The sequence below is a fragment of the Vicugna pacos genome, chromosome X (assembly GCF_048564905.1).
Source record: "Vicugna pacos chromosome X, VicPac4, whole genome shotgun sequence".
Taxonomy (NCBI): domain Eukaryota; kingdom Metazoa; phylum Chordata; class Mammalia; order Artiodactyla; family Camelidae; genus Vicugna; species Vicugna pacos.
The window spans coordinates 108,050,755-108,062,720 of record NC_133023.1 but is presented as its reverse complement, the minus strand read 5'-3'; positions in this window follow the sequence as shown (position 1 = coordinate 108,062,720).

Here is an 11,966-nt window from a genome sequence, read left to right as displayed (position 1 = left end):
AAGATACAGACTGCTGGATTTTGCCTAGTTTAGCTTGGCTAAAGAAAGTAAATAAAACATCACATAAAATTATTGAAACTGTTATGGCCAATTAGAAAACATAAAGTTGAGGAAGAATTTTCAGTCCTCTTTAATATTACATTGGAAAGTCTCCTCTTTATATATAAACATGGAAATGTGCCATATGCCTTTTGGGCAAGCTTGTCTTATATAATTATCTTCCTTTTCTTGCAGTATGTGAGAGAGAATGATGAAATAAGGCCTTTTCAAGCAAAATCCAAATTCCTGAAAGGAAAATCTAGACAACTATCATGCTACCTCTAAGCAGACTATACCTGTGACAGAGAAACACAGATGTTAATGGTATTTCAGTAAAGCCTATTAAAGAAATTATGATGTCAAACTAGATTAAAACCTCAGGAGAAAATATAAATCCTAAAAGAGTTTAGATTCTATATTTCCTTAAACAGAATGAAATAGAAACATGTGGACCAAAACCTATGTATAAAATGAAGGTTGGAATGAAATGATGAAAAATCAAGTTGGGCATCTACCAAAGTCTAATCATATTTGTTTACCTTAAATTTTGCTTCAAATCTTCATCATTGTATATAGCAAAGTATGGGTGTTACAGGTTTATGTTTTTTGCTTGTTTGTTTGTTTCTCTCAATCAAATAAGGATAGCACATACATCTCTGTGGGACTGTGATTGCAGTGACTCTGGGCCTGGGGGGCAGTGTACCCTAAGTATAAGATTCTGTGGGGTTGTTTTTTTTTTTTTCTGTAAACCTGAAACTCTCAAATGATAATTGGGTCACTTAAGATCCTAAAATCCAATTTTTCTACCATCAGGTTTATTGTTAGCTGTAGGTGTTTCATAGATCCTCTTTTTTCCAGTTGAAGAAGTTTCTGGAAACTCTCTCAAAGCACTAAGATTGAGCATTTGCAGGTCTCACTTCATTTGTGTCTCATACCCCAAGTATTACTGTTTTTGTTGACTGATTTTGAAAGCCACAGTTCTATATACGTTGTCCAAGTTTTGGTTGTTTCATGTGGTAAATTTCATCCTTTAGGTAGAAGATTGAATGATTTCTCAGGAGATCAGGAATAAGACAAGGGTGTTCACTCTCACTAATTCATTGAACAGTGTACTAGAGTTTTCAGACAGAGTAAGAAGGGAAAGAAAGAAAGAAAGAAAGAAAGAAAGAAAGAAAGAAAGAAAGAAAGGAAGGAAGGAAGGAAGGAAGGAAGGAAGGAAGGAAGGAAGGAAGGAAGGAAGAAAGGAAGGAAGAAAGAAAGAAAGAAGAGAAAAGAGGGAAAAGGGAAGATAGGAGGGTGGGAGGGATGAGGGGAGCATAGGAGGGAGGAAATGTGGAGGGAGGGAAGGAAGGAAGGAAGGGACGGAGGGAAGGAGAGAGGAAGAGAAGTAGGCAGGCAAGCATCCAGATTGGAAAGGAGTCCTTATTCACAGATAATATGATCATCTATGCAGAAAATAAGTGGAATCTACAAAAAAGCTACAAGAACATATAAGTGAGTTTGACAAAGTTGTAGGATAGAAAATCCAACAAAGACATGAAAGACATACACTGAAAACTACAGATCATTGCTAAAAGAAATTAAATAAGACATAAATAAATGGAGAGATATATCATATTTATGGGTTGGAAGAAAATATTGTTATGATATCAGTTCTCCCCAAAGCCTCAGCAGGCATTTTGGGAGAAATTGGCAAGCTAATTTTTTAAATTCATGTGAAAATGCAAAAGCTTTAGAATAGTGGAAACATTTGGAAAAATAAAACAAAGGCGGAAGACTAAGACTACAAAAATTCAAGACTTACTACAAAGCTACACTAATCAAGACAGTGTGGTACTGGTGTAATGATAGAGAAGTAGATCAATGGCACAGAATAGAAAGTCCAGAAATAAACTCATACTTATGGACAAATGACTTTTGACAAAGGTGTAAAGACAAGTCAGTGGAAAAAAGACAGTTTCAACAAATGCTGCTAGTACAATTGAATATCCAAATGCAAAATAAGATAAACTTGGATCCATACCTCACATCACATGCAGAAATTTACCAGTAATACATCATAGACTTAAATGTAAAACTTAAAACTTAAAATAAAACATAGGAGGAAATACTTGTTGCATTGACTTAAACAGATTTCTCAAATACAACAGCAATAGCACAATCCGTGAAAGAAAAAATTGATAAATTGGACTTCATCAAAATTATAAACCTCTGCTCTTTGAAAGACACTGTTAAAGGAATGAAAACACAAACCACAGAATGAGAAAAAATATTTGCAAATCACAGACAAGAGATAAAGATTTGTATTTACATTATGTACATAACTCTCCAGAGTAATGAGTCATAAGTAATAATAAGAAAACAAACAACCCAATAAAAGATGAGCAAAAGATTTGAACACTTCACTAAAAAAATAATTTGGATGGCAGACAAGCATATGAAAAGATGCTCAACATCAATAGTCATTTAAAGAATGAAAAATGAAACTACAATGTGATACTACTACATGTCTATTAGAACTGTTAATATTAAAAATATTAACCATACCAAGTGTTGACAAGGATGTGGAGAAACTGGAGCTTTCATACACTGCTATTGGAAGACCACTTTGGAGACAGTATAGCAGTTTCTTAAAATGTTCAACATATACTCACCATATGACCCAGCTATTCCTAGGTATTTACTCAAGGGAAATGAAAGCTCGCATACATGCTAAGACTTACACGTGAATATTAATGGAATATTTATTTTGAATAGCCCCAAAGTGTAAACACCCCAAATGTTCATCAATAGGAGAATAGACACCCTGGATTATGTCTATACAATGAAATACCTTTTGATAATAAATGGAATTAACTATTGATACAACATAACAGTGTGGCTGGATCTCAAAATAAATATGCTGAATGAAAAAAAAACAGAAAAAAGAGTACATAATGTATCATGCCATTTACATAAAGCTCTAAAAAATGCAATTAATCTATATGGACAGAAAACAGATCAATGGTTTCCTGAGGGCATGTAGAGGTTGGGAGCATGGGGAGAGAAATCACAAAAGAGCACAAGGAAACTTCTAGGGATGATAGATATATTCACTACCTTAACTGTAGTGATGGCTGCAGCATCACCATATGCCAAAATTTATCAAATTGTACAATTTCCCTATGTACAGTTTATTGTATATCAATTGTACCTCTATAAAAATGTTAAAATTGACAAATATTCATCGTAAAATGAACATGGAAAAGATTGTTTGAGATTAAAAGTTCAGTAAAATAAAAATTTATACAAAAATATTTAAATGTTTTAATAGAATTTAATATAAAAATTGATCAAAGAATTAAATTGGGTGACCTGAGTTTACTCTTAATATGCTTTCTTGACAAAAATAGTGAAATGTAATTCTGAATCACTTGTACAAATAATTAAGAAATTGGCATGTCCTTAGAATCCAAATATCTATACTATCAAAATGGCCCAAAATGTTAGAATAAAAATGACCTAGATCCAATTGGGATAATTGAGGTAATAGTGAATTATATCCCCTTGATGAGTTTGCAATGTAGTTGTAGAAGCAAGACTTACATATAATAAATAAATAATAAATAATCTGTAGAGTATGTGATTCCATTTATAATTGTACTGGGAAATCAGAGAATAGAGTTGAAGAAATCTTTATGGAGGGGTTGGAACTTGATGTGAGTCTTGAGGAATGATGGTCCAGACAGAGCAGAAGGGATACGACACCTCAGGAAGGGACAAACACAGAAATGAGCATGTGGTATTTTAGGAACAGTATTCAGCAGGCCCGATCAGAGCAAAAGGGGCATATTGAAGAGAATGGAAAATAAGCTTGCATAGGTAGGATAGAACTGGGTTATGGATGGTTTTAAAGTCAGAAAGAGATGATTAGATTGAATTCATTAGATAAATTTCTCAAAGACGATCTGACATTATTATGCTCGATGAGTTTAAGCAGAGGGAAACTGGAGTGGTGGAGATTAACTGTTATGTTAGACTAAGGTAGTGGTATTAGAAACGTTTAGGAGACAAATTTAAGAGAGATTTTCTAGGAGGACTCAACAGGACTTGGAGACGGATTAGGCATTTATTCTCTCACATCGCTAATTCTATTCCTTGTTTCCTTGACATTTGATTGATATCTAGTGTCAATTTAACATTTACGTCTCCTTTCACATCTATATTTAAAAATAATTACATCATCAAGTTTATGTAATCTAAGCCTGGAATCTTTTCTCTTCTCATTCAAGCATAACATATCACCTAATTCTTCCTGATTAATTTATTCAGTATTAAGAATTCTGAGTTCAGTTTCATTAATGTGGTCTGTATAATGGTATTTTATCATGACCTTATTTCATAATCTGATACACTGTTTATTCTGATTTTGTTTTTGCACAAGATTCATTTTTAAATGGATGTATCAATCCTTAATTATAAAAACTTCCTTACGTATTTTAAACTTAATTCTCTGCGATTCCCTATTATGCCTTAATAATTTACCGTTTATTCTGGTCATATCTTCTTACTGTTCTTGTACGTTCTAAACTGAATATCATCATCTATTGCATTCCATATGGTCTTCTGGACTCTTCCTTTGCTAAATAAACAGATTTCTGGCACAGAAAGCTCCTTTTTCTGTGAGATTGCTTAGAGGGTATTTGTACTTTCAGAGAGAGGGAAAAGAGACAGCTGGCAGAGCCTCTCTCTCTAGCTCTGACCCTAACTTTCTTTACTCCCGCTGCACAATTGCCTACAGCAGAATAAACCACATGAGTTATTAACCCCCAACAGGCTAAGCAACCAACCTCCAGCAAATAGTTACCTTGCAAGCTGAGCAGAAAAGAGTATTTTTTGAAAATAACACTTTCAGAAGAAATTTTCAACAAATAGCTCATCTGAAATTAGTTTTGTGATGCTGCCTCATGCCATCCCATTATCCTCTTTCTACAGCCACCACATCAACCACTTTGACATCAAGGTCAAACTCAGTCTTGGACGGAAACAAAACAGAACAAAACAAGAAAACCAACAAAACTCTTCTTCAACAGTCTCAAACTCAAACCCATCCTAATCACCTTTTTCCTGGACTATTACAACAGCCTCCTAACTAGTCTCCCTGTTTCTGGTCTTGCCTCTGGTCCTTTCTGTTCTCCACACTGCTTTCAGAGTGACCTATCAAAAATGGTGACTTACCAGCTTTCCCACTGCCTACAGAAGTCCAGCTGCCTTAGCATGGCATATAGGGCCTTTCATAATCTGACTTCTGCCTATTTCCCCAATCTCATCTCTCACCACTCACTTTCTTTGTACTTCACGCTCTAGTCTAGTCATACTAAATTATTTACTTTTCCTGCCACACACCCTGCAGTTCCTCTTGATATAAATGACTTCCCCAGATTCTTTCCTCCGAGTAACTGCTACTCACCCTTCTGAATTCAGTTCAGCTATCACTTTTCCAAAAAGTCTTTCTTCAACTTCTCATCAGTTGACTTCCCTCCAGTTTACTCTGTCTTCAAAACACTATGGTTATCTCTGTCATATTATTTATTACAATATATTATCACCTTTTTGTCCTGTTTCCTTTCACTCAGGTATGAACTCTTAAAGGCAGGGACTGTGTCAAATTCATATTTGTGTTCTGGCACGTAGTAGATATTCAAAAATATTTGTTTCAGAAGAGAGGAATGCAAAGGTGACTACCATATAAGTGTTAGGATCACCACCTAATATTTGGTTCTTTGGGTACCACTTAAAAAAGTGTGGTCCCAGCCTCTGTTGAGGCATACATATATATATATATATATATATATATATATATATGTCTGAGAATTGAAATCATTTAATCCTATCTCCTGCAATAGGATGATCCTCTTTTCCCCCTCAGAATCACGTTCTAAACTCTCCTCTTTCCACAACATAGTAGGGGTCAGCTCTCTATCCTTGCATTTAATACAAAACTACCATGTTTCAAAGCTTTGTTATCTGCAACCCTCAGTCCCTTCTCAGATTTATATTTTCATCTAAAGACACTAACAACCAATTTTACTCAATGTGACTTCCCCTCCTCGACACACACACACCAATTTCTGTGAGCCTCAGACTCCCGCCTTGTGAGCAACTACATTCCACTGCTTACTGCCCTAAAGACAAATCCAAGAAAGGTTTTCTGGCTTATAAATTTTTCTTGCTGTTTGGAGTAGAGGGCACAGAGCCTGGGTGTCATAACAGAAAGTGCTAATCTGTACACCGGGTGTATTGAAGCGTGTAAAGTCAATTCATAACATTCTATGACACTTTTATGAACTTAAAAGCATCTTGCCAGACCTATTCAAATTGTGTGCATGTGTGAGAATTGTGCTCATTGCTATTTCTAGAGTTTTAGATCATCTTCCACAAATATGCCAAGGTACCCTCTACTGAGATTTTTAGAGATCAAAAATTTTTCCAAAGAAGTGTGCCAAGGTTCCAACTCCTTCTCATGTGGCAGGGTTGATTACGGATTGCTGGTTCTTACTGTAGGTTAAGCAGGTCTACCAGCTTTCTAATAAAGAGCAAAACAGATTGTTAATCTGCTGGCTTCAGAGAGAGGATCAGTAGGTGACAGTGAACAGCAGCTCTTACAAATGGCTGTTGGAGAGGGAAACTGGAGTTATTGAGAAGTCTGTGTGCCACCTTTGGTAGAAATATTATATGTTGCTACCCCCTTCAGGCTATACCTTCACTTCTGTCATCTCACCCCATTTCCTCTTTCTTTTTGGTGACTTTGGGTTATCCATTCTCTGTAATTCACTCCTGCCCTAACAGGTTTTAGTTAACAACAAAATCACTGTCAATAATATGACATGTCTACAGAAAACTGGTGACACAACGATGTACAATTTGAATAGAAGTATATGAATCAGGTTAAATGAAATAATATCCTCACCCTACTTTTTGTGAATCAAATACAACTGAATATTTGGTTCTAGCGTAAGAGTTACACTTCAACAGAATAAACAGAAATATCCAATGACTTTGAAGGTCAAGTGTTACAAGCACCATTTATTGGGAAATTTTTAAAATATATTTTCCTGGGCAGTGTTTCTTGACAAGTGGTCTATAGATTATCTGCATCTAAATTATCCAGGATGCTTGTTAAATTTTCAGATCCATCCAAGACCTTTTGAATCAGTCTCTGAGGATGGGATTAGATGATCTAGATTTTTAACATGCTCCCTAGACAATTCTTTTGCACATTAAAGCTTGAGAACTAATGATTTACAAAGTACGTAATGATGGCCTTTAACAATTTGTAAGGGTTCTTATATGGAAAAAGGAAAAGATTAAATTTGAGTTGCTCAAGAAAGGAAAAAATTAGTTTTGTGTTGTTTAAGAAGGCAGAATTTAAACCATGAATGAAAGCTATAGCAGGAAAGTGTCCAAATACGAGGAAGATACTTTTGAAAACAATTAGACATAGCCTTCAATAGAAATAGTAACCATCTTGCAAAATAGTGAATTCTTTACCTCTTTATTCATAGATAGAGGATAGAGGGTTCTCTTTAAGGGACGATACGGTAGAGATACTTACACTGAGTGGGAAGTTGAACAAAGTGACTTCTCAAGTACCTTCTAGCTCATACATTTGCTGAATTTATACAAAACGCTTTAAATCATAAAGATTATGCCATGGCCTTCAAAGTTGATAATCCTGGCCTCTTTGTTCTTTCGTTCATTTAGCACCTATTTATAAGCAACTACTATGTGCTGAACACTGTGCTAGTTTGTAGAGATACAATGGTCAACAGACAGCAGTGTTCCTGTCTTTAAGGAATTTACAGTGTCATGAGTAAAGGGTAAAGTACCAATATAGAGTGGTAGGTGCTGTGGTTCAGGAAACAGAAGGTGCTAAGAGAACACAGAGAAAGGGTACCTAACTGAACTTGAGAGTCAGGGAAAGTTTTCTGGAGGAGATACTACCTAAACTGAGAACTCAACAATTCGCAGATGTTAGCAAGGCAAGAGAGGGAAGAGCTTGTGCAAAGGGCAGGAGGCAAGAGACAGCATGCCCATTCAAGGAAATGAAGGTAGCTCAGAATGGCTACCAGGAATGCCAGGAGACACAAAATGAGACTGAAATGGTATATGGCGTCCAAATCTCTCTGGGCCACATAGATCATAACAAAAAGTTTTGCTTTTATCTCAAAGGCAATGTAGAACCACTGATGGGCTTTAATCAAGGAAATAATATGATCAAATATTCAGTATACAAAAAAAATTCCTAAGTACACAGAAAAGTCCCTTGCTCTGACTTTCAACAGCAATGTTCTGGAAAGCTACCTGCTTATCTAGTGTCCAGCTAGCTTTGGTCTCTGGCACAAAGTTTCCTGTGACTACTACGTGCTTTCTGATTACTACCTCACAGCCATCACTAATATAAAGTAGAAGGTAAATCTGTGGATGTGGAGCCACACAGACCGACCCTGAGCTAGTTATACACACTTTCTAAGACTCAGTAAGTGGCTCATCACTACTAGATCATAAGCTCCATGAAGACAAGGGTCTTGTTCACTATGATATCTCTAGAGCCTGGCACATCTTTATTACTCAATTAATATTTGTTGATTGAATGATGAATCCATACAATGGGGACTCTGGCACATACCTACCCCATTGTTGTTATTAGTACCAAAAGGGATGACTACATAACAAATATGATGCCTGGAAATCCACAAATAGTGACTGTCATTATTATCATGATGTCTTGTTGCTCTTGGCCCTGGAGCATCACTTTATCTCCCTACTCTAATGTAATTTACAGTTGTGGCTGGATACCATTGACCCTGGCTTTTTTCCTCCTTTGCATATGATTACCAGTTGACCCAACACTTGGTAATGATTTCAGTGTTCTCCGTATTTCTGTAACTATGATTCTAATTTCATCCAAATCAAAAAGATTAACAAAAATGTCATTTTAAAAAGTCTACTATTGTATTGAAATTAATGCTGAAATGTGTAATTTAGAGTATTAGGAAATAAATTGTTTACAACCTTCATAACAATAATCTTTGAAATTAGAATTGTATGCTATAGTTAAAAATAAAAGGAAGATGAACCAATCAAAAACAAGGAAGCATAATACAAAATTTTGTAAAAGAAAACACTGTCAACTAATAATAAAACTGATGTACAAGTTTAGGTTCAGCTGCTTTTGTATATTAGATATCCTAAATCCTTAGAGGGCAAAAGCAGATGATTTGGAAATAGTGATGATGTGAAATGAACTAGGGAAAGATGAATTTGGTGAACTGCTTTATCAGCCCTGAGGCAGGGAATGAGTCTGTTTACCAGCTGTCTGCCTATTCTCCTAATGTATGTGTTGGTACATCAATGCTGTAGAAACGAAAACAAACAATAGTCTTGCCAATATAGGTGAAATTCTGAACAAGTGGCCTAAATAAAGTTAATTGCTATGGAAAGACAAAGAATACTGTTATATAACACTTCGCTGAATTATGTATATTTAATGGTCTAATCTCTTAAAAAGACATAGAGAAGTTCATAGGGATGGGATTTTAATTTGTATAGGCCTAATAGTCATAAAGATTTTAGTTTGTCCAAAGATAAAAATAATTAAATGACTAGAATGAGGAAAAGACATAAATTTTTGTCAGTACCTTGGTTAGCTCAACATCATAGATCAGCTTTAAAACACTATTATAGAAGCAAAAGTGTAATACATGAACATGAATTTATTTAAATATTTGATATATATGAATTTGCCTAATGATAATGTAATAAGTAGAGAGCCAATCCTATTTTGTCCTAACTTATTCCATAACAATTAAAAGAGAGTTTAGAAAGCAAAAAATACATGTTATAGTAAAAATAATAGCAGAATGATACTCCCTCCATGTATTAAAACTCTTCAGAGAAAAATAGGCTTCATAAGTCTATCAGCTGGATTACATAATGAATCCTACCAAAGAAGATCCTCTCAAGAACATAAACAGATTTTAAAATTCATTATTTTAACATATATATAGCAACAACCACAAAAACACAACAAGAAGAACGCATGCAGAATTACACTTACCAAATGAAAAGGTGTAGGCAGAAATAAGTCTTTCTCTCCAAGATTTAATAGGTCTCCCTGTGGAGGAGACACACTAAGCAAATCTCTCCTTTCCTGATCTGCCAGTCCAATGCTGAATACAGGCCTTATTGTCTGAGCTAACTAACATTCAGGAAATTATCATGTGTCTTCACTGTAAGGCCTTTCACAAAGAAAATACGAACTGAGGCAGAGCACAGAAGAGAATGAAACAAAAATGTGTAGCTGAAATGTTGTCAGAAAATCTCTGACAAATTAAGGCTAAGACCCATTTATTTGTGACAGAACCAGTTCTGGAAGGCTGCAGATACCTGAAATACATTAAAAAGAACTGTTTTTCTATCCATCTGATTTGGCAGTGGAGTGCCTCTTAGTGTCCATGGTAACTCCCATAGAGTGGTTTGGAAATTCATCATTAAAAGGCTTGCACATTAAACTATAATGGGTCAGCCATAGTACTTAGGTAATGTTCAGTTTCTGAACTTCAAAACAAGTTTAAACCATTCTACATCTTTAGGAACATATTATCAGAAGAGTCAATATATAAAAACAATCTGATTTTTTAAATCCACAACAATGTAATTTTTCAAGTACTATAAAGCATAGCTAGTAGATATAGTACAGAATAGACAAGACCACGAGAGCATTTGGAAATCTAAAATACTCTCACAAAACATAACTAAAATATATGAGCTGTAGTCATAGAAATACTGATAAAGGAAAATGGGGAAGTACTTCTATTGATGTTCTCAAGTGGCCATTTTGTTTTGTGTTCTTTATTTTTACCTTCAAAACTTCTAACATTTTTTGGTTATCCTTTCAGCATTAAAAAGCTAACCGAATTGAAGCAAGACAAGATTTAAAGTAGTGAATTGAAACTAAAGAAATCTGTCTTGGTTCCTACTTAAACTCCTTCCTTGGCAAGTTTCATATTACAGTTTGAGAAATTGGTTAAATGCATGGAAATACTTCATTGGCCTGCTTGAAAGCAACTGACCTTTACTCGGCCCGTTAATCAGTGAGTGAAGTCAGTGAGACGTGACTAATCCCAAAGGAACAGCTTTTGAATATACCTTAGTGTGGGTAAGACCTGGCAGAAATTCAGGATGTATTTAGCTAAAATTAAGAATATGAAAGTCTTAAACCTTTAGTGGTTTGAAATGCATTATATACATTTAAAAAAATAGTTGTCCCTAAGTGAACTGTATTCAGTCAAAAGAACTAAAGGCTGCAAATATAATACACACCAAAATTTTTAGTGAGGTCAGGAATATTATGGTCTGAAGGGGAAAATTAGAATAATCAAAAACAACTGGATAATAGTTACCTGAAAAAATATTGCCAGGAAAAAAGCCCATGTAAGAGATGATTTCTGAGCATGTTGACATTGGACAAGAAGTTCCCTAAGTCAGAAGCGCTCCCTTTAAAAGAAGACGTCAATTTAAAATATAGCAATGAACTATAATCGAGGTCATTTAAAAATTCCTTTTGTGGGAGGAAGGTAATTAGGTTTGTTTATTTATTTAATGGATGTACTGGAGATTGAACCCAGGACCTCACGCATATTAAGCTTGCACTCTACCGGTTGAGCTACACCCTCCCCCACAAATATTTCTTTCATGAGGAAACTTTGAAATGAAAAGTCTTGATGACTGATAGAGATATATTAAAATAAGGAACTCAGAGTATAGCAATTTGTACATTTCTCCAGTACCATGCAGTTGAGAGGACTGAAGGAGGATTCCATTCTTGACACTTCCATCCCTGTAGAAGCAATGGATGCATCTAAGTATTTTAATTGGATTACACT